The sequence below is a fragment of the Hibiscus syriacus genome, unplaced genomic scaffold (assembly GCF_006381635.1).
Source record: "Hibiscus syriacus cultivar Baekdansim isolate YM2019G1 unplaced genomic scaffold, ASM638163v2 tig00110121_pilon, whole genome shotgun sequence".
Taxonomy (NCBI): domain Eukaryota; kingdom Viridiplantae; phylum Streptophyta; class Magnoliopsida; order Malvales; family Malvaceae; genus Hibiscus; species Hibiscus syriacus.
Window position 1 is genome coordinate 236,194 of NW_024062597.1, and position 27,792 is coordinate 263,985.

Genomic DNA, 27,792 nt, shown 5'->3' on the forward strand with positions numbered 1-27,792 from the left:
AAAGAAGAACCATCAGACCACTAGAGAGATATGGCCATGCAGACCTTATCTCTAATGCATTAAACGTTGCAGAAGAGATTGAAGAGGTTGAACCAAACAACTTTAAAGAAGCAATGAAAAGTAAAGATAGGCACATGTGGGCTGAAGCAATGGATGAGGAAATAGCTTCTCTGATGAAAAATAAAACCTGAGAGCTTGTGGACAGACCAAAGAACCAATGAGTAGTAGGTTGTAAGTGGATATTCAAGAGGAATGAGGGCATACCAAGTGTTGAAAAGGCCATGTATAAATCCAGGCTTGTTGCAAAGGGATTTACACAGGTTGAAGGAATTGACTTCAGTGAAATTTTTTCACCTGTTGTAAAATATTGCTCTATCGGGTTGATTTTAGCACTAGTTGATCAATATGACTTGGAACTGGAGCAATTAGATGTTAAAATTCCTTCTTACATAGAGAGCTGGAAGAAACTATCTATATGGACCAGTCAGATGGGTATTGCACTCTTGAAACCAAGGACAAAGTCTGCTTGCTAAAGAAATCACTGTATGGACTTAAACAAAGCCCAATACAATGGTATAAATGATTTTATGAATTTATGTTGAGGATTGGTTTTGCTAGAAGCAATTACGATAGTTGTGTATACATGAAGAAGCAAGATGAAAAAATAAGTACTTATGTGCTCCTATATGTGGATGATATGCTAGTAGCTAGCAAGAGCAAGGAGGAAGTCCAGAAGATTAAAGATATGCTCAACTCAGAATTTGATATGAAGGATTTGGGGCCTGTCACGAAGATCTTAGGGATGGAGATCACAAAAAACAGAAAGAAAAGTAGTTTGTTCTTATCTCAGAAGTCATATATTCAGAAAGTATTAATAAGGTTCAATATGCATGAGGCCAAGTAGGTTACAACACCAATTGGCCAACACTTTAGATTGTCAAACTCTCAAGCACCTGAGAGTGAATATGAGAAAAGATACATGGAGATTGTCCCTTATGCTAGTGGGGTTGGTAGTATTATGTAAGGGATGGTTTGCTGTAGGCCAGACTTGGCTTATGTTGTCAGTGTCATAAGCATATTCATGGCAAATCCTGGACAAGCTCATTGGGAAGCTTTGAAGTGGACCCTGAGATACTTAAGGGGTTCTACTAAGTTGGGGTTATTATTTAAGAAATAAGAGAATGAAAGGGAGAAGGTGGTTGGCTATGTGGACTCTGATTATGCAGGGAGCATTAACACTAGGAAGTCACTAACCGAATTCATTTTCAAAGTCTTTGGTACTGCAGTCAGTTGGAAGTCCAATCTTCAATCTGTTATAGCTCTTTCAACAACAGAGGCTGAATACATTGCTGTGACAGAAGCAATTAAGGAGGTTATATGGCTAAAGGGCTTGGATGAAGAGCTTGGTATACTACAGAAGGTTGTAATTGTGTTTTGTGATAATCAAAGCACAATCCACTTGACAAGGAACCAGGTCTTTCACGAGAGATCTAAGCATATAGACGTGAAACTTCATTTTGTAAGGGATATGGTTTCTAAGGGTTCGATAATAGTTGAGAAGATACCCACTGAAGAAAATGCAGCTGACATACTCACAAAGGCACTACCCGCAGCTAAGTTCAGACACTGTCTGGACTTAGTGAACTCAATTGAAAAATAACAGCCCTTTGGGTTTGAGTGGAGGGAATTTTTTGGAGGTTTGTAATTGAGAGTCAAGGTGGAGAATTGTTGTAATGCCTCACAATTACTGGTCTAAGACAATGCCTCGAGTCAAAAAGTGGTTATGATAGTTAGGGGCCAAAACTATCGTAACTAACTCGGTTAAAACTATTGGCTTTGATAGTTGGTGAAAAGAGAGAAAAGCCTAGCTTCTGATTGGTGAACCGATCAACTTGGGGGAAGGATCATTAGTTATAAATAATGATATAAGCAAGTTGAGAGGGTTCAAGGAGATATAGAATAGATTGTCTTAGGATATTCTAGAGAGAGGTTTAAACTCAGGTTATCTCTTACTTTGAAGTCGTGTAACTTTGCTGATTGCCTTAATAAATTCTTTCCCTCCCCGTGGATGTAAGTCACTTTGACTGAACCATGTAAAACCTTTGGTGTTCTTGGTTTTCTGGTTTGTTTTCTGGATTATTGTTCTGTGTTCGTTTTTCTGTTAGTTATTGGTAGATTGCACAACAATTATTATGTTATTATCTATTAAATCATTTTTTCAATTGTATTTGATTTTGATATGGAATTCTTTAAAATAAGCTTGATTTTGGCATTTTTTTTCAAAAATCCAGGAATTATTGTTGATTGAAGTCATTTTTAGGTTTCTAGTTAGATATAGTTGTTGATATTAGTTGTTCTTGATCATATCTTGTTGAGAAGAAGTAGTGTTGATTAGACCATAGGCTTAGAGAGTTGTTTCGGTAAGATTTTCGGTTCTTTCGCTCTGTTTTGGAAACTAAAAATTATGCTTTGTTTTGGATATGTTCTTAATGTTTTGTTTTGTTTTCCAAGGTTTTTAATGTGTTGAGAATTGAGGAAAGTTGGTACATCGTGTTTGGTGGTCATTTGCTAAGTGTTTGGAAGTGATTTCGATTAGTGGACAACAAAGGTGAATGAATTTCATTCTTAAAGGATGAACATATTCAAAGGTAAAAAAAGGTGTAGTTTAGAGTAATTATCTTGTCTTGAATTCTATTTTAAGTGAACTTATATTGATATACATAATTAATTTTGGAATATGATATGAAATGATGATTTTGGTATATGCATTGTATATGTGATGTATAGTGGTTTTGAAAGTGTATGTATATGAATGTATTAACGATGAGTGGAACAACTTCACTATCCATGGATGAGTGAGAAACGTGTTGTCCATATAAGGTTGATCATGGCAACCATTTCTGATAAGTGTTTCAAAGTGTATTTTGGAAGTGTATATGTGTATAATTTATGCATCATTATTGTTATGTGTTCGTTTTTCTGTTAGTTATTGGTAGATTGCACAACAATTATTATGTTATTATCTATTAAATCATTTTTTCAATTGTATTTGATTTTGATATGGAATTCTTTAAAATAAGCTTGATTTTTCCCCTTTTGTTTCAAAAATCCAGGAATTATTGTTGATTGAAGTCATTTTTAGGTTTCTAGTTGGATATAGTTGTTGATATTAGTTGATCTTGATCATATCTTGTTGAGAAGAAGTAATGTTCATTAGATCATAAGCTTAGAGAGTTGTTTCGGTAAGATTTTCGGTTCTTTCGCTCTGTTTTGGAAACTAAAAATTATGCTTTGTTTTGGATAAGTTCTTAATGTTTTGTTTTGTTTTCCAAGGTTTTTAATGTGTTGAGAATTGAGGAAATTTGGTGCATCGTGTTTGGTGGTCATTTGCTAAGTGTTTGGAAGTGATTTCGATTAGTGGACAACAAAGGTGAATGAATTTCATTCTTAAAGGATGAACATATTCAAAGGTAAAAAAAGGTTTAGTTTAGAGTAATTATCTTGGCTTGAATTCTATTTTAAGTGAACTTATATTGATACACATAATTAATTTTGGAATATGATATGAAATGATGATTTTGGTATATGTATTGTATTTGTGATGTATAGTGGTTTTGAAAGTGTATGTATATGAATGTATTAAGGATGAGTGGAACAACTTCACTATCCATGGATGAGTGAGAAACGTGTTGTCCATATAAGATTGATCATGGCAACCATTTCTGATAAGTGTTTCAAAGTGTATTTTGGAAGTGTATATGTGTATAATTTATGCATCATTTGATAAGAACTCTTGTGAACTTGGATTAAATTATTGTTTATTCTTAATGAGACCTTTGGATATGAAAGGCATGCCTAGGAAATAGTACTCTATGGTTTTCTATATGTGTGTAAACAAAGGGTTATATCGGTTAAGGTTGGTGCATTAAGCAATGCTCCAAGAAGATTACGGGGTAATGTTGATTTGTTGAATTTACTCCGAATGTCATAGTTTTGGACCTATGTGAGTCCATAAATAAAAGGGTGTTGTGTGAAGTCCGTTTATCTAATAAGTGAGTTGTATTTTGAACAAAAGGCAATTGATCTTAAATGAAAACTACGTGTGTAGTGTGTGTGACTTTGCCGAAAAGTTAATTGTGCATGTATGCATATGATTTGCTGTAAAATGTATGATGATGAAAAATTTGTGTATAATCTGGCTTTTGTGTACATTTATGGTGCATTATGTGAACATAGATTTATGACACGATGACATGATTATTGCGGTAAAAACAAGCGAGGAGTTAATGCATATAGGAGCTTCCCTTTAGCTTTGAGATGAGCATCACTTAGAATGTTAGTTATTCACTGGACTTTCAACTTGCACTTGTTTTCTTAATACTTTTTTAGAGGATTAGTAGCTGAGTCAGAAACAAGGGGCAAGCATCTAGTGTGATTGAGCAAGGCAATACTAAATAAAGTGTGTGGTTTGGTTTCATAAAATGGCAATGTGGGGATTATTGGGGATTTAGATGAACTATGAATTGTTGAACTTAATATAAATTTGGCATGTTAATTGGATTGTTAGATTTTGAAGAAGCATGATATTGGATTGATTTTGTTGATGAATATATTGACTTCATATGAATGTGTAGTTGAAATGCCAAATTGGTTAAATGTTGAAAGATACCTTAAAGAAGTGTTTGGTGTGCTTAGACAAGTGACACTAAGTGTACTAAATTTGTTCGACTCGTTGGATGCATGAAATGACCCATAATGCATAATTGGACTAGGTGACTTGTGCCAAAAATGAACTTTTATGCAATGTTTGACTTTTGATGATAGATCCGTGTATGATGTGATTTGTGTTGTAAAGCATGCTACAAGTGTATTCTAATATGTGTGATGTGGTATGAGAGTGTTCAAGCATGTATATAGTCCCTATGATTTATTATATGAAATTTTGGTGGCTTATTTATGCATGTTCTTGAGAATTCTGCATTTTTCTAGAAAAATGATTGATCCCTTAGGGGAAATAATCAATCTCTTCCCAAAATGGATCAATCTCCTGCTCAAAAAGATCGATCCCAAACCTACTGTTTTGTAAAGGATCGATCCCTCATGAAAAATGATTGATCCCTTCGTTGTTTGTTTGATGAAAAATTGTAAAATTACATTCATTAAAGGTTCTAAATGTCTTTAAGTCTTAGTTTGACCCTAGGAAGTTTATATAAGTTTAAAATGGTCTAGAAAGTGAATAGCTAATTAATATTAGAACTTAATTCAAAATTTGATTAGACTTGTTATGTCACACTTTAATACACTAAATTTCATAATGAAGGTGCCAATTGCATGTTTGTTATTTTTATGTGACTTTTGAATTATTTACGTTTTAGTCCTTAAAAAACATGTTCAATTATGTCCCTATTTGGTGTCCGATTGATTTAGAAATCTGCATGTCACTAATTAATGATTGATAATGAATATTGATAAACTTAAATTAGTATTTCTAATCTGAATAGCTTAATGGTTTGAAAAGACCTCTATACCCTTGCACAGTTAATTTCGTATATCTTACAATGCATGAGTGATGCATAAATTGTTATTTGTTATCCGTTGCTATGTATTGCATGATGTATGTTTAAATTTTAAATTCTTTCGTATAGTATGCATCTATCTGAAAAGTTTGAAATCTAATGTATACTCAGATATCTAGGTTATTCTTCCTAATCGGGTATGGGGTGTTACAACAGTTTTCATAGAATGTGGCTAGTCGTTCTCACTTACGTAGGTTATTTCATCAAGTTTATCTCAATATAAACCACATAAAATTGGACTATGAAATAATTAAGAGTTTTTACAATAGCTCATCCTTACAATAGGTAAGGTGAATTTCTTCAAGTTCATATTAAATGAATCACTCAAACTCTAAGATAAAAAATCATTAAGAATAAATATTAAACCCCATTAATCAGTGAATTCAATAAGTACTTCTCAATAGGATCACTCAAACTCTTGGGTTTGAATTCGTTAAGAGTTCAAGAAAAGCATCCTCTCCAATGACAAGTTCATCTAGTCCTTCACAGTAGGACTACTACCCACTCAACACTGGGTTATGAACTTATTAAGAGTATATATTCAACAAAAATTGGTAAATTCATCAAATATTTCTCACTAAAAACCCCAAAATATGGGTTGTGAATTTGTTAAGAACATTAAAGCTCATCATGTGTATGTACGTTATTTGTCATAGGGATAAGTAGGTAGAAATGTACACTATGAGTCTTTCCATGGCTTCTTTTGACCATATTGAACTTAGATAACTAAGTTAGGTATCCACCATGAATTCTTTAACCAATGGGTTTTAGACCCATCCCCCACGATGAATCAATAACCATTTATAACTTTAGAATCTAGTAAGCAGATCAACTAGGTTCCTTTCTAACTTTAATTATCATTTAAGACACCCCACATTTCTAACATTTTTTAGGATAGAAATAAATCCACAAGTGTCGTGGACAATGTGTAAACAAATTCTCTTATACATAGATTCAATCATATTAGAGTAAAGTTTGTTATAAGTTTTAACCATAAACCTATATTTTAACAAACTCAAATCTTGTTTACACATCATTATATTCTTAAATTTTTTAGAAGTTACTAACCATTAAGATTAATATTCAGAATATCAAAAGATTATGAAATTCCTTATATACCATCAGTAGTTATTCATGATTTTGTTCATTCAAAAGCAATTTCAATTTTTTCTAGTTCTTCATAAGAAGTGTTTGGAAAATTATGAGGAGTTCTCAACTTTTCCTAACAACAGGAAAATTATCTCAAGTTTAATGTAAGAGATTTCAACACAACTCTTGAGATAAACTATCTCTTTTCTTTCATCTATTTAGGAAAGAACTTAAATAGCTTTAATAGCTACAATCAATTTTTAGTAACACTAGTGTCTATCACATTCTCATTCATATTATTCAATATATTAGCCATAAAGAGACCATCAAATATTTATTTACTATGACTAAATTTGGTAATCTACTCTATCAAATTAATCTCTATTCTTTTAACTTTTATTCTAAGTTTAAAGAGTTATTAACATGTCATAGAATTTTATAAATTGGAATAGTGAGCATAGTAATGAACAATGCACCAAGTATGTTTCTATGAAATAGAGGTGGTGTACTAGGCACGCTTAAGTATTAGGTCTTCATAGAACCAATCTTAGACATGCACTTTTATACTTATCACGCTACTTTCCAATAAATCATTTATTAATTTTCTCTTTCTTAAGACTTCTTAAAGAATTGTGCTTGATAATTTTACTCATAATAGTATCTTATTAAACATATACATTCTAGGCTCACTACTGCCTTAGCATTAGTTATCATTCATTATCTTAGTCTTTACTAGTGGTTTATTTCATTTCACAATATTTCCACAAAGATTTAAAGACAAACTTAAAGGTTCATTTGTTATAATTCATGTATTTATGCAAAGTATGAATTAACATGCAACAAGTCTAAATAATCTGACCTAGCAGGTAGAATTATAATTCTCAAACACACTAGTTTATTCTCACCGCGTCTGCATCTTCAACCTTTGCATTATCATCTTTAACCAGAATGACTCCAAAATCTATCAACCTTCAAATTAGAATAAATTCAATAATATTAGTCTTTAAAATTTACTAAAAGTACTAAATTTTCATAAAAGAATACCGATAGTAATAAAGAACTTATCTTTAGTTTTTTGTGTCCTTATTTTCAGCAAATGACATAATGTAGGCCAAGATTTGATTACTATTTGATTTGAAGAATCTTTTATTTTAATGTCCTCATCTTCATACTTCTCCAAAATTACAAATGTTTTATTGTCATTATAAATTTCTCAAAAGAAATTATTAGCACAACAAAAAAGCATTCACAATTATTTTCACCTTAATTTTCAGGGACTATTTAATTTTACCCCACATGAAAAAATGGTTTTTCATTTCCACATGCATTATCTCTCATACTGAAACGTTAATGTAAAGCTTTATCTACATTTTAAATGCACAACCTTAATGCACATCAAAGGTTTCTATGCACCGATCATTTTAGGTCATAATACAAAATATTTTATAAAATATCTTGATGCATATTTAAACGTTTCTTAACGCACATTTAAAGTTAACTTTTTTTTTTCTCACAATAACAGTAGCATGTAAAAATCTTTAACATAAAACTTATGCTTTTATCATCTCATAATTTAAAAGCAACAAATATTTCAACCATATATAAAAAGAGATAAAGCATGAAAAATTAAACTGACTAATTATAAAGAATAACTAATCTCCTCCTAAAAATGGTCATAAAATAATTTCAAATTTAAGACCATTACGCACTAGAAATAGTTAATATAATGAAATTATCCAACATTACTCCATGAATAGGGATGGCAATTTAATAGGAATCCAACAGATTTTATATGACACGATCAGATAGAAGCATATTTTTTTTAAATAATCAGATTCGGGTCAAGTGACGTGTAAAAAATTTCGGATTTAGGTAAGAATCGAATTTAAGGTTAAAAATTAGACCCTACCAGGATAATTTTAGTTATATTATACTATATATTAACTTATTTACAAAAATGCCACACACACACACACACACACATATATATATATATATATATATATATATATATATATATATATATATATATGTTTAGGGTTTCATTTTCATTATATTTCTCTTCTTCTTTCCTTTCTGCCGCATACTTCATCCATTCTATCATTTTTTTTATTTAATTTTCTCTTCAAAGTTTAATCTCTCTAACTCAAATATTTTAATGAACATAAACTATTATTAAATATTTTATAATAGCTATAATCGGTAAAATAAACTCTGATAAATAATATTTTACCGAGAGGATTTGTCTGAAAAAACACATACAAATCGAATCGGACGACGCCAAATAGTTCATACCCAATATGAAATTCTTTGTATTTCCATCATATTGCTCACCTTTTATTAGAAGCTTAATTATGAGTTGTGTCTCATCTACATCAGTGGCGGATCCAGAAATTTAAGAATGGGAGTCCAAAATTATAATATTTTTCTTAAAAATAATGGGTATGCAAAAATTATAATTTTTTCTTTTTTCCTTAACACTTTAAGCTAAATTTAACCACATTTACAAAATAATAGAGATACACTTGGCCCCTATGGGGTTTAGTGCTTTTGCCACTGATCTACACAAACCTAAATTCTTAGAATCGAACCACGACTCCTGCTTTTCGACCTTTGAGGGAGATTCATCAAGGAAATTTGTTATCTCTAAATTCGTTTGTTTCATGTATGAAGCGATTTACGTTAATCTTTTAGTGTGCCGTTGATGATAGCACGTGAAAACCGATTCGATTACCCAACAATGATCTGATACTCTCACATTTATTCGTTGACGATTTAATTTTGTTTGCGAAAGTATCTTTGGATCAACTTAATGTTAACTAAAGAATTCTCAAGGATTTTTGCGATAGCTTGAATGACAATGTTAGCGTTACAAGACTAATATTTAAAAGACCCACCTACTTGACATTGTTGAAGAGAAGAATCGAGTAAAGATGTTTGTATAGTGGAACCATAAGAAGAATTCGAAGAAACCAAAGTCTTTGCACATTATCGAATGTGTAGTGACATTAACATATGGGTGTAGAAAGCCATTGAAGTAAGCTCATAATAAGTAGTGTCAAGAGTTGTTGATGAATATGAAGCAACATTGGAATTGATATTGGGAAGCCTCAGAGGAGAACAAAAGAAGTAGATATGATAAGAAAGCTTTGGTCAAACCAGTGGTAGCACAAATCCACCATGTTAAATCAAAATATAAAGTTGAAGGAAGTTTATTGAATATTAAGTCCATCCTGCAATATTAAATCAGCAGGTAATCTATATACTGTCTTCGAATAAAGTCAAAACTAGGCCGGTAAACAAACCTAACATTCAGCCGAAAGTTAGTTTATTTATTAATCGAACGAATATGAACAACATTTCATGTCATTTAATTAAATGAACGAACACGAACAAAAGGTTTGTTCGTTCATTTACGTTCATGAATGTTCGATAATTTGTTTGTTTATATTCGTTCTTTTATGTTCATTTGTTTATACTCATTTAGGTTTGCTTGTTTATGTTTGTTTCGTTTATTTTCTTCAGACAAGTTTGAAACATTATAACTTAATAAATTTGAACCTTAAACCCATTAATATTTTTAAACTAAATTAATTGTAAACCCAAATAAAAAATACTCAAATTAATTAAAGAAAATATAAATCCTAAAATTATGTGGAAAGAAAAAAAAAACTCTTTTCAAATATAAACTCAATTAATCTTATGTTCATTTACGTTCGTTTATGTTCGCTCATTTGTGTTCGTTTATCATTTTAGTAAACGAACATTAACAAATATGAACAAGCTAAATTTCTTAATTAACAAGCACATAAAAGAAATTTTTGTTCATTTAGTTGTTCGTATTCATTTGTTTGTTCGATTAAAGTTAAACAAACAAATATAAACATAATCTTATTCGTGCTTGTTCGATTGGTTCACAGGATAGTCAAAACCATTTGCCTCTGCCATTTCCCACTCATGAAACCAACCAACATATACAAAGAGAAATATGCCCATCTTATTATACTTGATAAGAACAAAAGCAGACAAGTAAGTCGTGTTTTATGGCGCTGTCAGACAGTAACAGATGAACAAAACACAATTAAGTATTTAACTATTTATCTGTACCTATGGTTCAGATATCTCACCTGATGAGTGTTCATAATCGGTAGTATTTTCTCATTAATTCTTTGATCTTATTGATTTTTTGCTGCTGATTTAGTTGTGTTATGTTTGCTTTCGTACAGTGTCTTACTTTCCAGACTTAATGGTAAAACGGGTGCATTCTTCATTTTTTTTATTATTTGGTCACGACTGAAGACATGGGCACGACTCTGGGCATGACACGGTCTAACGTGGTAGTTTCTAGAAGGTCTAGTCAGCGGCAGTTTCTAGAAGATCTAGTTAGCGCGCCTTCTGGAAGATGAACGATGGGTAGAGGTGCATTACGAGACTTATTTTAAAATTTGAATTAGAAAAACAATTATCTTTAAGATTATTTTTATTTTAATTTCTTTGTTTATCTCTAGGTTTTTAGAGGATATAAATATCCTCTTAGGGTAAGCCTAAATGAACAACCCAGATTACAATCTTTTTCTCCTTTCTAATTTATAAAAATTCTCTTCTTTATTTTATTTTGTTTTTCAAGTTTTTGGTTTTTTCTTTATTTTTAAGCTTTTTTTTAAATATGCTAAGTATGACTTTTGTCATGCTTAGCTAATTTTCTCATAAGCCAAGAGATGAAGCGATGACTAATTCCAACGGGAGAATTGAAAAAGGCCCTTAATAACTTCAGAATATCTCTCTCAATCTCTGCGCTTATTTTTCAAAATCAAAATAGTTTTCAAAATCAAAGATTGACTTTGGTCAAGAGGTTGTTGTGATTAAATGTCTGGGAGGAAGGATCGGCTTATTGAAAGCACATTCGACTTCTTGGGAACACACTTGGCGAGATAGCCTTGCCAAGAGGGAATTGAGATCTAAATTGGTAGTTATTGAAGCAACAACCCGAATCGGATTTCACAAACTTAAACGGTAATTGGTCTACGACAATTGATTTTGATCAGGTCAATTTCCGAAATCGGAATCAAAGATTGCCTTGGGTATTTCGTATACAAAATAGAGTCACAAGGATTACCCTTGTAGACAAAGTAATCGACGTGAATCCCGAATGGAAAATCTAATTCGATGATCTGAAGAAAATTATGTCAAAGCAAGGCTTGAGGCTATTTTTATCGTATTCATTTTCAACGTTACATTCTTTATTTTTACTTTAAATTACCTTTATTCATTTAATCTCTTCTTACTACATTTTACCAAAACTCCCCCTTATTTACTGTATCACGCCTGGTATAAACAATTCAGACATAAATTCATAATTTTCTAAGCCCCTGTGGAATCGACCCTTACTTATCTTTATTACGTATTTCTTTTATTTATTAATTGAGAAGAAGGAATTTATTTTTACATCAAAATGACAGTTGTCAAATTGGCGCTGTTGCCGGAGACTTTGCCAAAGTTACTAATTTTTGTTTGCTTTTTCTTTATGACCAGGACTAATCTGGGCATATTAGTGGAGTACGACCTGGAAATCCAAGCCAGAGCTAGAAGACTTCACGCATAGATGCTTCAGGAAAGACAGAGATAACAATCAGATCCAGAATTGAATTCATAATCAAATTCAGGTGAATTCGTTAATACAAAACCAATTCCGATGGACGATCCCACTATCAGATAGTTAGCCGCGACACCTACTGAACAAGAACCTTTGTGCATTGATTTCCCCCAAGGCGAAACTCCATACCAGTTAAAAACTGGTATTATTCATTTCCTCCCTACCTCCCACGGATTACCCAACGAGAATTCACATAAACATCTCACAGAATTTCACATGATCTGCTCCAGCATGAGACCACAAGGAGTAACCAAGGACCAAATCAAACTTAGAGCTTTTCCTTTTTCCTTAGCCGAATCGGCTAAGGAGTGGTTATTTTACCTACCCCCAAATTCTATTACTACATGAGCTCAAATGACTCGTCTTTTTTCTTGACAGGTTTTTCCTTGTGGCGAAAGTAAGTGAACTACGAAGGAGAATACTTGGAATCAAGAAACTTGATGGAGAGTCACTCTAAGACTATTGGAAGAGGTTTAAAAAGTTATGTGCTAGTTGCCCACAACATGGGTTAACAAAGCAAACGCTCCTTCAATATTTTATGAAGGATTAACTCCCCTGGAAATTAAGATGATCGATGTTGTCAACGGAGGAGCCTTGGTGAACATGACTCCTACTAAGGCTAGGGATTTAATTTCCACAATGGCCGCAAATTCCCATCAATTTTGCGCAACTAATGAACCTCCTTGAAGGGTTCATGAGATAAGTTCATCTTTAGAAAGTATGATAGATAAATTAACTGAAGTAGTCAACTCTCTTGTTGTAGGAAAGAGATGACCAAACAGATTATGTGGAATATGTGCATTACCTAATCATCCAACAGACGGTTGTCCACTGATACAAGATGGCACAAAAGCTCAATTCAATGCAGTTGGGAACTTTCAAGGACCTCCCCAAAGAGCTTATAATCCCTACGACAATACTTACAACCCCAGGATTGAGGAATCATCCGAATTTCAGTTATTCTTAAAACTCAAGTCCGAATCAATGTTATCAAGCAAGACCACCTCCACCGCCACAACAGCCACAAAAGACATCATTAGAGTCAATTATTGAGAGGTTAGCACTTTCTCAGAAAAATTCCAGATTCGTACTGAAGCCCATTTCCAAGAGATAGACACGCAGATGAGCCAACTGGCTCAAACCGTAGGACGCTTGGAATCACAAGGTAAACTTCCATCTCAAACTGAGGTAAATCCAAGGGAAAATGTCAGTGCCATCACTCTTCAGAGTGGTACAGTAGTGGCGCCACATGTTTCAAAAGATGAGTATATGATTAATTTAAATGTTTGAGGTGAATTTATTGTGATTCTCCCTCAACCAATATAATTATTGTATATGCACTCAAACTGGTATGCCTCGTTAATATGCTTTAAGGATGTCCATCTATTCGGCAACTTTATATTTTCCCTTTTTCTTACTTGACCCGGGAGATTGGTTACGATATACACAAGCATCCCATAAGTACACATACCATATTAAATGTTAGTATGATTATCTAACATTTATAATTTTAATAATACTTAAAAGTACTACTACATTAAATTTCTATCAACATTCATCCTATATTAAAGTTTCCAGATTCAATAGTATACGTACCCCTACCATGGTACCGATACTTATATATTATGGTATTGATACTGCTTTTCAGTATCGATACCATTTCTGCATTCTGTAATCCATGGTATCGATACTTTCCTTTTTGGTATCGATATCCTATCAGTATCGATACTAATTGCATTAGTACCAGTATTGTTCATTATATTTCTACCCATTTAAACCTATAGTATCGGTACTGTTCTATCAGTACCAATACCCTCACCCAGATTTTCCATTTTTCAGTCCGATTCTTACCCAAATTTGGTCAAATTTCCTTATATTTACCCTCAACAATACTATTAAACTCTTATTTTCTTATCCCTACTAAATTTCCTTCATTTATCTTCTTAAAACATCTAAAATCTCCCAAGAACATTTCCATCTAAGAATCATACCACTTTTTCCAACATGTTTTTAATCTCATCCAATGTGTTTAATCTCTTATTTAGTTCTTTAACAAGTCAAATATACTAATAAACATCAATAAAAACTCATATTCTAACATAACATTCAAAAACCCATTTTCTTAAATCTAAAATATTTCCTCAATCTCCTATTTTCAATCTTATTTAACCATTTCTTAAGCATACATATCACTTAAGGTTGAAAAAACAAACCATAATCGAAAGAAAAAACTAATTAGATGAAGTTTACCTTTGGCTATGGAGGAGAGCACAAAGTCACGGGAAGAAGAAGAAAGAAAGTAAATAACTTAACCTATTTTATTTTAACTCTCCGTTTTTCTTAAATCCCTATAAAAATTGGAGTTTTAAATTCATTTCATTCCAAATGACCAAAATGCCCTTTCAATCATCCATTGTTACAATTGAATCTAAACCACTCATCCAAATCATTTCTTATCTTTTATCATTTAATCAAATAAATCCTCAAATTTTAAATCTTTTCGATAAAGTCACATACCTGATTTTTGGGGTATTACAATTCTCTCCCTTAAAAACTTCTTCCTCGGATTTAAAGACTTTATTATTTTACCACAACACTTCAACTAGAGGAATCATTTTGTTACGCGATTTCTTGATTTCTCGAGTCCAGATCCGTATTGGTTCTTTTTCCTAATTCAAATGTGATCGATAATTAATAAGCAACAACACATGAAAACAATATAGGTCTTTTCCGTTTCGGGAGGTAAAAGCTAACTGATAAAATCTCGTATGGTTCAAAAATTCTCGGACTCAGTCCAGACCTCAATACTTCCTTCCAAGACGATACTTTGAGAAAAACTTTATCACCTCGTTATTCAATCTCTTTTATCTTTAGATCAACATAAGACTTTTGTCACTCGGAAGCGATCTTAAGAATTATCTTGGGTAACTTTCATTTTATATTCCATTTCTTTCATTAATTCATGTCCAACTAGATTTCTTTCTTTTAAATCAAACCAATTTAATGGTGTTTAACCTTTTCTCCCATATAAAGCGTGTATACAACCATCTTGATGTTCGATTAATAACTGTTATTGCAAGAAAATTCTTCTAAAAGAAAATATTTTTCCCATGATTCATTTTACAATCATCAGTCGATATTGAATTAAACAATCTAAAAGATACTTGATGTTCAACTTTTCCTCTAATAGTACGTCAGACATTTTGCTAAAATTTTCGTGATGGCTCTTTTCAAACCAGACCACCCAACCGACTCTTTAAATCTTGGTACCTCTTGTTCCATCTGAAAGCATAGTCAAAGGACTTAATGCCTTAAAAAGAATATCTTTCTAAATTCTTAATCATCGGGAATAAAAAGTCTTCCATGATAATACGAACTTCCGACAAACCTGACCTCAAAAGTCCTTAATCTCTTAATTTTCTACTTATAAAATTCTTATCAAGAAATTTTCGTCTTCCCTTTATAATTCTCTTATTAGATCTAATAAAAACATCGACTTCATCTTTAATTCAGCCCACAATGCCATTTTCATTCAACACTAATCGTACGTCTATAGCTCGCAAAACTGCAAAAGGTTTCTGACCAAATACCTCTGCAACAACATTGGTCTTTCCTTAAAGATAATCAATGATCACTTCATAATTCCTTAAAGGTTTTGTCCATCTTTTCTGTCTCATGTTCAATTCTCTTCAATTTCACAAGTACTTTAGGCTTTTGTAATTAGCACAACTATAGCAACGCTCACCATACAGATAATGGTGTCAAATATTTTAAGGCAAACTCGACTTTTGCCAAATCTAAATCATGCATAGGGTAATTCCTCTTATGCGTCTTTAACTTTATCATGGCATATGACAAAACCTTACTTTTTGCATAAGCACACTTCCTAAGCCGTTGGGATATGCATAATTAAAAACCACATAATCCTTACCCTACTCAAGTTGTATAAACACTGGTGTCTCTATTAAAATCCTCTTTAGCATTTCAAAACTCTCTTAACCCTTCTCCGATCTACAAAAGACACATCATTCTTTAAAAGCTTGGTTAGCAGCAAAGCTAGCATTGACAAGTTCTTCACTAACCTTCGATAGTAACCAACAAGCCCCAAAGAAATCCGAACTTCAGGATCATTCTTTGGGAGTTTCCAATTTACTACAACATGAGTTTCTCTTATAATCTACTCTTATACCTTATGCCGAAACAACCTGGCTAAAAAAAGCCATCTCTGCTAACCAAAATTTCACATTAGAATAATTTGGAATACAAGTTCTTCTCTTGAAGAATCTTATTTAACTGTCAAAATCTATGCACAACCACATAGATTTATCTTTATTTTGTCTAATAGAACAAATACTTCCCAAGATGAAATACTTGGGATGATAAAACTTTGATCAATTAACTCTCATAATTGAGCCCCTAATTCTCTTGACTCACTAAACTCTTGTGATACTAAATCATATAAACATGTTCAATACTTTAATAACCATCAACTTTGAATTCCACCTCTCGATTTGGAGGTAACTCAATAAATTTACCTGAAAATACATCTATAAATTCCCAATTTTGTGAGATTATAATTATTTGCGTATCTATAACATTATCCATAAAAGCTATATATATCTTTCTGACATCATTTTTTTCATAATCATTATTAATATCACCTTGAGCGATGATTTCACTTTCTCCCCAAAAACTATAATTTCCACACCCTCTGCATCTTTCTAAACTAATCGTCTCTGAAGAAAAACAACCTATACCCATTATAATCTTAACTTATCCAATGATAATTCCATCAGATTCACCGGGAACATAGTCCCTGAAATCTTTATTAAATGTTTACTACATGTCCATCTCACACTTGTACCATGACCTACTAGGGTTTACCGCTACCATCTCACTCAAGATTAAGTCGAATAGAATACTTTTATTTTAAAATGTTTCGTTTCCTTCTTGAGGTAATCCGTGTAACTTTTCCGAATCCTTTTAAAATATTCTCGAGCAGTTGAAACATTTTCTATCTCAACTATGAAAGTCTAATTATCCAAATCATTTAATAAGAAGACTTGACAACTTTGCAGCAATAACCTCATAACAGTTAATTCTAAAATTACACTAGTGACCAAATTTTACTCTTTTTCCTATCATTACGAACTTGATACTTTTCCAAGTTCTCAAGAATTAATCTCGATTTTTAAATAATAGTTAATTGAAGTATGAAATGGGTAAAAAATCTATTTTCACAAATTACCTTCTAAAAGTAACTCTATTAGGTCCATAAAACTTAACATTTATTCTTAAACCAACTCATAATCAGTTGAGCTACTAATATCACATTTTTTATAAGCTTTTAGCGGTCAATGCATTTACCGCTTACTCATTTTCTCTTACTCAAATTAACAATACATAATTATTTAAGCTTACATGAAGAAACCTCGGAATCATCACTAAATTTAGAAATCTCCTCTGGATCCTCATATATTTCAAATTCACTAGGGTCGATTTTGATCACGGCCTTCTTTTCAATATTATCTACTCTCTTATCTTTGTCCTTATTTTCTAACATCTATTAGGACATACATAATTGTCGTAACTGTCTTTCGGTTGGGCCCCAAAATTGGGCTTCGACTTAAAAAATGTGGATTGGAGTCGCCACCGACCATTTTAAAACGAATTTAGATGGGTCGGACACCTTCTTACCCGATCTACGTTTTTACCAGAAATGTGTCGGGTTCAGGAGTCGGTTACGGTCAAGGAATGATTAGCACCCTTGAACCGCCCTTTCGGTACCAATTAATTTGTCGGTTGTCTTAGTTTCAAAAATTTGAAATTTAAAATAAAATTTAACAGACCCGATTCAAATTACTTACAATTGATTGATTTGAATACCCTTAAAAGATAAAAACGTTTGACTCGTAGCGGAGTATAAAATCGAATTAGGATAGCAAGTGTGCAAATGTGAGGATAATAAATAAAACAAGAAAAAATGGAAAATAAAAAACAGGTAAAAAAATAAAAATAAACAAAATGAATAAAATGTTAAAAGACAAAGACACAGATAAAGGGAAAATATTAATGGAGTAAAAAAATAAAAAAAAGGTAAAAGAAATTAAAAAGGAATAAAAATAATGTGTACATATAAAGTAGTATTTACTAAAACAAATAAAAATAATAAATATGTAATACTAAGTAAAACAAATAAAAAAAAGATATACATGATATTAAGAAAAAAAATAATAGAAAAAAAAAATAAAGTAAAAATATAATATATAAATAAATAAAAACAAAATAGAATATTAAGAAAATATATATAAAAATGTATAATATATAATATTAAGAAAAAATATATACATAGTAATTGGAGAAAAATTAATACATCTATACATCTATATATATATATATATATATATATATATATATATATATATATATATATATATATATATATAATGATATAAGATATATAATAAAAATAATATAATATAAATAAAAAGGAATATAGTAAATAAATAAAAATATATATAATTAAAAATATATATATAGGGGACGAAATTAATATAAAAGTAAAATTAAAGGGTAAATTTTAAGGTAAATTAAAGATTAAGATTGACTTAGGGGGAATATTAAATACTTTAAAAAAATGAACATGCCTCGGGAGTAGATCTAGGTTCGAAACTTCGAAACCCCACCCCTTTTTGGTCATCGGCGCAACCCACGCTTTGGGTTATTAAAACCAAATCTCAAGAAAAATAATATGCACATGCGAGAAATGAACGAATCAATGCAAAAAAAGATGCTACCTTTTATTTCCTTTTCAAATCGTTTACAATAGCTTTGCCTTTGTATTTCCGTGCTTTCCTCTATATTTTGTATGTCAATTGTGTCTTACAAATGGGGAGGATTACATGTATTTATAGTGAAAAAAAACTAACTATTTTTAGAATCCTATTAACAATAGAATCCTAATGCAACTAGACTCCTTTCTCGGTTGTTTTACGTTTGTTGGTGTGGTTGTTGCTTTAAGAGATATGGTGGTGGAAGAGTCCTCTTACGAGATGAACTCTTGCTAGTTCTATCTTTTAAGAAAATGAGTGTCTACAGCTGCCCCTCTTTGTCCTTTTTCGTGGAACGAAAAATAGGACAAAGATAAAAAGACACAAATTTTTATTCAGTGGAGTTGAAGAATAACTCCATGTCGAATTGAGTTGCGGATGGCTCCTCCGTCGCGAAGTCGAGTCAATCTTGAAATGATTTGAATCATAATATGGCTTCTAGTTGTAGTTCACTTTGGTCTTCTTCTTGGTTTAAAGACCTTGGCTAAAAATTTGAATGGAAAGTAATCTCTTGACTCCACAATGTGGTTGATATGCCCTCGAGCTGAATGAAACCGAACTCGAAAAGTCTTCATTAACAGATAGCTTTTCTCGACTTAAGCTATGATGACGGAAAAAAGTCTTCTTGCTACTAAGGCACGGCTAACCCATATCTTCTTCTCGGCTTAAAAACCTCGATTGTAGTCGGACAATAGTGTGATTGATGTGTCATCGAGCTGAATGGAATCAAACTCGAAAATTTTTGTTGACAGATAGCCCTTCTTGCCTTAACCTATGCTGTAAATTTGATTTACCTCTGAGTTGAATGTAATCGAACTCGAAGGTCTTTGATGATAGATAACCCTTCTTGCCTTGAGTTATGCTATAAATTATGTGTCTTGGAGATGAGCGTAGTCGAACTCCAAGGTCTTTGTTGATAGATAACCCTTCTTTGAGTTGGATATCCTTCGTCGTGAAGTTGAAATCCAATCTAGAGATGGATGTTTATTTGTGTACACGATTCCCCTTCGTCGTGAAGTTGAAACCGCATGTGGCCCATTCGTTGTGAATTTGAGCCTGGTAATTGGATATCCTTCATCGTGAAGTTGAAATCCAAATGGGTAGTATTGTCCCGAGGCCAATATCCTCCGTCGTGAAGTTGAAATTGCCTCTAGAACTGGGAAATTGTTTGTTGACAGCCAATCGCCCCTTCGCTGTGAAATTGAGCTTGTGTTGTCTCGAGTTCAATATCATTCGCTGTGAAGTTGAAATTGACTCTGAATGAGACTGAAAAGTTATTTGTTGACAATCAGTCACCCCTTCGTTGTGAAGTTGAGCTTGTGTTATCTTGAGTCCAATATCTTTCGTTGTGAAGTTAAAATTGGCTCTGAAACTGGGAAGCCCCTTCGTCGTGAAGTTGAGCCTCAAATGGCATGATATCCTCCATCGTGGAGTTGAAATCGTGGATGTACGGGTATGATATCCTCCGTCGTGGAGTTGAAATCACGGATGGCTCCTTCGTCGTGAAGTTGAGCCTTGACTTGAATATCCTTCATTGTGAGGTTGAAATCCAAGTATTGTATGTTACGGGTGGACATGATTCCCTTTTCCGTGAAGTTGAAACCGTGGATGACCCCTTTATTGTGAAGTTTGGATTCGAGTTAGATATTCTCCGTCGTGAAGTTGAAATCTACTCTCGAGCAAATTGTGTCGCTTTGAGTTCAATATCCTTCACCGCGAAGTTGAAATTGACTCTAGCTAAAACCTAAAAAAGTCATGCATATATGTGATGCTATGGATGCAATGCTCTTATGTGTGCCTAAAATGCATATGCAACATATGTTATCTTGGGGCTCTGGAGAGAAATCTCGATCTCCGGTTGCCTGTCTGGAATCTTGATTCTTGAATCTTCAAGTTCTGATCCCTAATCTTGAATTCTTCAAATGTTTAAATCTGATGTGCACATTCTATTTTTGATTTGAGAAATGCTTCTTGACCATCTCAAGTATGTGTCTGAGCTGAGTGTAACGGTTCAGATGATGCTTCAAGAGAAGTTGTCTCGAAAGAGATAGAATTTGTTTCAAGGGAAACGATCTCAAAGATATCTGATGTTTTATGAAAACGATCTCAAGGGAAACAAAATTTTGTTTTAAGGGAAATAAATTTGAAGATTTTGTGTTTCAAGAGAAACTGTCTCAAGGGAGACAAAATTTGTTTTAGGGGAAATAAATTCAAAGATTTTGTTTCAAGGGATACTGTCTCAAGAGAGACAAAATTTGTTACAAGAGAAACTGTCTCAAGAGAGACAAAACTTAGTTCCAAAAGAAACTGTCTCAAGGGAGATGAAATTTGTTGCAAATAAAACATATTCAAATAATTTGTTTCAAGGGAAACTGTCTCAAGAGAGACAAAATTTGTTTCAAGGGAAACTGTCTCAAGATAGATGAAATTTATTTCAAGGGAAATGTTTTAAATGTTTATGTTTCAAAAGAAACTGTCTCAAGGGAGAGAATATTTTGTTTCAAGTGAAACTATCTCAAGCGAGATAAAATCTTCTTTTTAAAAACAGTCTTGAATGAAATGAAATTCCTTCTTTCGAGTAAAATAGTCTCAAGTGAGACAAAGTCTGTTTTAAGAAAAGCAATCTCAAGTGAGATAATCGTCTGCATTAAATGAGACTGTCTCAAGCGAGACAAAATTTATATTGGAAATGTTGAATCTGAAGATGAATGTCGATCTTTCAATCTGTCGAGTTGGTTGAAGTGTGACTTCTTGCTGCTGAGTTAAGCAACCACCATCGATTTTTACAAACTCTTTTGAATCAAGTATTTTTTGCCTTGAAGTTGAAACTTGACTCTAAAGCTGCAAAACTTATGTATATAAAAAAATGATAAATATGATGTTCTAAAATGTATGCATAATGAATGAGTTCTTGTTTTATTCCTTGGACAGAATCTCATTTTTTGCCTGCTGGTTCCTACATATAGAGGAAAAGCCTTTGGAAGATCTGATCGTTCGCATCAGGATTTTGAATCCCCGGAGATGCCCCAATATTCAATATTGAATCTCCAAAAATGCCCCAACATTAAAAGTGCCCCTATTATTCCTCATTTCTTGCTTCAACATTAATTCTAAGCATGAGATTACTGTCTGAGAGCCACATGTCATTTACCAAGATCCACTCTAGAGAGATTGTCTTGTTTGAAAAATGTTTCTCTTTTATTTTCAAAGTTCTGAAAATATCAATTAAAAGAGTTTCGAAAAATGTTTAATCAGAAGTTTTGAAAATATTGCCTCTTTCACGGTTTTACAATTGAGACGAATCATAAAACTAGAGTTCATTGGATATCAAAGAATTAATTACAATGTTAATCCTTCAATAAATTATAGCTATTTGACACGTGCCAAGATCAAAGCTATTTTTGAGAAATGGTTAAGTAAGGAAATGATAAAAAGTCTCAGGTTATTGTGTTTGGTCAAAGGTTTGGCATTTTTTTTATTTGATGATCAAAGGTTTGATGGGGTACCTTGTATGCTCCTCTACTGGAAGTGTTCTCTGACTCCCAACTTTCATGGTCATGCTCGGATCGTGCGATGCCTTATTAAGGAATTTGTGCGATCGCCTCAGCTGCCCAATTTTCGTATTAGAGCCGCCTTTTCAGGTTTTCAACTCGAATCCTCCTTTGGTTTCAAGACATTATTCGTAATTTATGTCTTGAACTCCCCTTTGTTATTTTTCTCTATCATACATTAATTACACTATTTTTTTCAAATAACGATTAGTTCTGATGGGCGGGATGAAATCTGAAGATAGTCTCTTCTGTTTAGAAATCCATGTATGATTAGAAGGGATTTTTAAGGCACATAACGTAGGTCATGGTTCATGGTTATGAAAGTAAGGGATAAAAGTCTCAAACAAGTGTTTAAGGGTGATTGAACCAAGGATCAATTCATTCTGATGTCTTTAATCATATCTTGCTCAATTTGAATCTGCTCGTATGTGTGTCTCTCTTGATGCTCTATGATCTTCGAGTAGAGTGATTCAGTAATTCAGAAATGATTGTGCTTGATCAATCTCATTTGATGCTCTATGATCTTCGAGTAAAGTGGTTCAGTGATTTGATCAATCTCATAGTTTGAATCTCGATGTGTCGTTTGAATCGAGAGAATCTTTGCATATGCATATTGTCTTCTTTTTTCTTCAATTTTCCTTTGTTTTTTCTCTTTTTATTTTCTCTTTGCTTTTTTTCTCTTTTTTCTCTTTTTGTTCTGATTGAATCTTCGCACTTAGCATTTGGTTCACCTTTCGGTATCTCATCTGAATCAATGTCTTCACTCATGCGATCAGATTTTCTCCACCTTGCCCCTAGTGTGGAGGGTGATCCTTGGTTAGGGTTGAATCAGAAGAAAAATACTATAGGCTCAAAAGGGGACACAAGGGATATATATTTTCTCCTGTTGTGAAGGGATGAAGAAAGAAAACCGTTCATCATTTCATACATGGAAGTCCTCACAGAAAAGGTATCCCCAGGGGGATAGATTTTCAGGATTAATTTTATTCACATGAAAACAGTGTAATTAATGCATGGTAGAATTATTTCGAGTGAATTCTTCTTTCTTCTTCTTGCCCCCAACATGTCTCAATATTCAGGCTCCCTGCAAGATGCCCCAAGTTGTGTCTTAGAAGAATGCTCATGTTCAAATGAACAACTCAATGCCTTGGCTTTTAATGGTATAAAAATGTCAATTTTGAGTCTAAAAAGACAATGATGTGACTTTATTGACTCAAAGAAAGGTATGGGTGTATCAAAAAGATAAAGGCATTGTTAAAAATTTTCAAAGGGAGGTAATGTCAAAATTTGGTCTTTTTGGTAATGACCATGAGTTATTTTGGGTAAAGAATCAAGGTATTTTATTTTGGGGTTTGAGACAGGATAAGAAAGGTCTAACCTTGTCATGTGTCAAAAATCCATAATTCTTGAAGAATTAAAAGAATCCTTAATTCATTTAATATTTGAAAAACTAAAGATTAAGATTTGTTAAATTGCTCCACCTTACAAAGTAGCATAAATTCAATCATTTAAAAGATTAAGCGAACATGAAAGATCAAACACGAGTTCAAATAAAACAATCCTCTAAGTGCAAATGATATATACAATGCCCCTTCTTTGGCTGTCTGTGCCCCTGAACCCATCAGGTTTTGGATCTCGCGCTTCAACGCCTTATAGTTCTCAAAGAAATGTTTGGAGCATCCTATGTGGCAACTGCAAATAGCTTCAACATCGTAGCCATTAAGATATGTGGACTATTTTCTCAGATCATCTTGGTAGGCTTACTCGTACAACCAACTGATCGAGCTCATCGTTATGATTTTAGTTTTTTCTTTTGATGTTATAAACTTGCTTCCATGTGGTGTCATGTGGTTAAAACCACTTCATCGAATTCTCCATGAAGAAATTTCATGTTTATGAAAATGCTTAAAAATGAAATGTAGATGCAAAATGTAAAATGCAAAAATGCATGAAATGTTCGAGGCATTGATCCAAAAACATGTATGTTATTATAAATAATCTTTATTGGGACAAAAGTGTTTTATCTTTTAAGAGACAATAAACATATTTAAAGGTACATCTATACTAAATCCTCTAGAACCCAAAACAAGTTGACTAGTCTTCTACCTTCGTGTGTCACCGGTCGAATACCCTGTCGAACTGCTCCGTCTTCTCTGGTTAAACCGTTCAAGTGACGAGTTGTTTTTTGTACTTGTTCCCAAAAGTATTGAATGACTACATCTCTGGCTTTCATCCTTTGCTGAATCAGAAACTCCATTGAAATCCTCCATCAAAGGGAATATCCAAAGTTCATTTGCTTGTTTCTTGAATTTGTCGACAATGACTTCCAATTCAGCTATCATTTTGTCATCTTGTTTTTTTCGTCTTTGAATGGACTCTCGAGGTTAGTAACCTTTTTTCTTGTCTTGCCCCTGCCACCTTTGTCAACCCATTTTTAAAAAGTTAACTTTTGATGTATTTGATTGTGGGCACCATGTCTTCTTGAATGTGACACATAGTTGTCTTGAAGATTGTCCTCATTTCCTTTCTGAGTCTTTTCTGACTGTAGCCGGACCCCTGTATTTTTCACCTCTTGTATTACAACCCCTTTGTCCATTAATGTGAATTATTTATGTTTTAACAAATATCTTTTTAGTGGATCAATACCTCTTTTAAATGATGCAAATGATGAAAACAAAATAAAAGAGAACAAAAATAAAAAAGGTTAGTGAGGTGAAAAAAACAATAAAAGTCCTACCCCACATGCATATGGAGAATAAATTCACACGAAGACATAAGGTATATGAATCTCGAAGGCTACTTGCTAGGCCCGCACTATGAATAAATTCACACGAAGGCGTCACTTTCACTCCAACTTAAATAGGGTTCAGAGCTCGGGTATAGAGCCTTAGACGAAAAATCTTTAAGGGATGAAATCATTAGAAAACGGTTAGTACAACTATTTACTTGAAAACAATAATCAAAGATAAATAATTGGAATCGAATAAATAAATTAAAATTTAAACTTGTAATTTTCATTAAAAAAAGACAACCGAAAATTAATTTTGGCCTGACTCACTTACCTTTCCCCAGTGGAGTCGCCAAGTTGTCGTAACCGTCTTTCGGTTGGGCCCCGGAATTGGGCTTCGACTTGAAAAATGTGGATTGGAGTCGCCACCGACCATTTTAAAACGAATTTAGATGGGTTGGACACCATCTTACCTGATCTGCGTTTTTACCAGAAATGTGTCGGGTTCGGGAGTTGGTTACGGTCAAGGAAGGATTAGCACCCTTGAACTGCCCTTTCGGTACCAATTAATTTGCCGGTTGTCTTAGTTGCGAAAATTCAAAATTAAAATTAAAATTTAACAGACCTGATTCAAATTACTTACAATTGATTGATTTGAATACCCTTAAAAGATAAAAACGTTTGACTCGTAGCGGAGTATAAAATCGAATTAGGATAGCAAGTGTGCAAACGTGAGAATAATAAATAAAACAAGAAAAAATGAAAAATAACAAAACACGTAAAAAAAACAAAATGAATAAAATGTTAAAAGACAAAGACACATATAAAGGGAAAATATTAATGGAATAAAAAATAAAAAAGGTAAAAGAAATTAAAAATGAATAAAAATAATGTGTACATATAAAGTAGTATTTACTAAAACAAATAAAAATAATAAATATGTAATATGTAATATGTAATACTAAGTAAAACAAATAAAAAATAAAGATATACAAGATATTAAGAAAAAAAATAATAGAAAAAAATAAAATAAAGTAAAAATATAATATAATATATATAAATAAATAAATAAAAACAAAAATATAATATTAAGAATATATATATATATATATATATATAAACGTATAAAATATAATATTAAGAAAAAATATATATACATAGTAAATGGAGAAAAATTAATACATCTATACATACATATATATAATGATATAAGATATATATAATAAAAATAATATAATATAAATAAAAAAAGGAATATAGTAAAAAAATAAATAAAATATAATTAAAATATATATATAGGGGACGAAATTAATATAATAGTAAAATTAAAGGGTAAAATTTCAAGGTAAATTAAAGATTAAAATTGACTTAGGGGGAATATTAAATACTTTAAAAAATGAACATGCCTCGAGAGTAGATCTGGGTTCGAAACCTCGAAACCCCACCCCTTTTTGGTCATTGGCGCAACCCACGCTTTGGGTTATTCCATCCAAATCTCAAGAAAAATAACATGCACATATGAGAAATGAACGAATCAATGTAAAAAAGATGTTACCTTTTATTTCCTTTTCAAATCGTTTACAATAGATTTGCCTTTTTATTTTCGTGCTTTCATCTGTATTTTGTATGTCAATCGTGTCTTACAAATGGGGAGGATTAAATGTATTTATAGTGAAAAAACTAACTATTTTTAGAATCCTATTAACAATAGAATCCTAATGCAACTAGACTCCTTGCTCGGTTGTTGCACGTTTGTTGATGTGGTTGTTGCTTTAAAAGATATGGTGGTGGAAGAGTCCTCTTAGGAGATGAACTCTTGCTAGTTCTATCTTTTAAGAAAATGAGTGTCTACAATAATAATAACACTCAAGTTAATAAGGAGTGACATCAATCACACTCTAATTGACATCATATCAGTAACTTTGAAAATTTTAATGGAATGTAATACTTTTTCTCTATTTAATTTAAACCCGATTTCGGTCGAGAATCGGCTAAACATGTAGCTCTGATACCAATAAATGTAACACCCATTTCCCCATATACATTTCCATACACAAGTCATAAGTGTCACATGACATTTTAAAACATTCAAGCATTTGTAAAACTCATAAAAAAAATTCAAATTTTAAAAGAAAACATTTTAGTACAACAATAAAACAGTCGTTGAAACATATTACCAAAATTATCACTTTGAATACATTACACAACATTTTTCTTAATTTCGATTACATGCCAGAAAATTTTCAAAATAAACGTGATTGTCCTAGAGTTACTGATGAGAGTCAACCTTAGATTGATAATAGCTGCTACTGGACCCCTTAATCGACTACTCTTTACTTTTACCTACGCGTGAAATCAACACACG

The 27,792-nt window shown here is 32.4% G+C and overlaps 1 pseudogene; it reads left to right on the forward strand.

Annotated features, from left to right (window-relative positions):
* The first annotated feature begins 281 nt into the window (after positions 1–281).
* The window catches only part of LOC120215485, a 41,413-nt pseudogene continuing 13,902 nt past the window's right edge, over positions 282–27,792 (forward strand).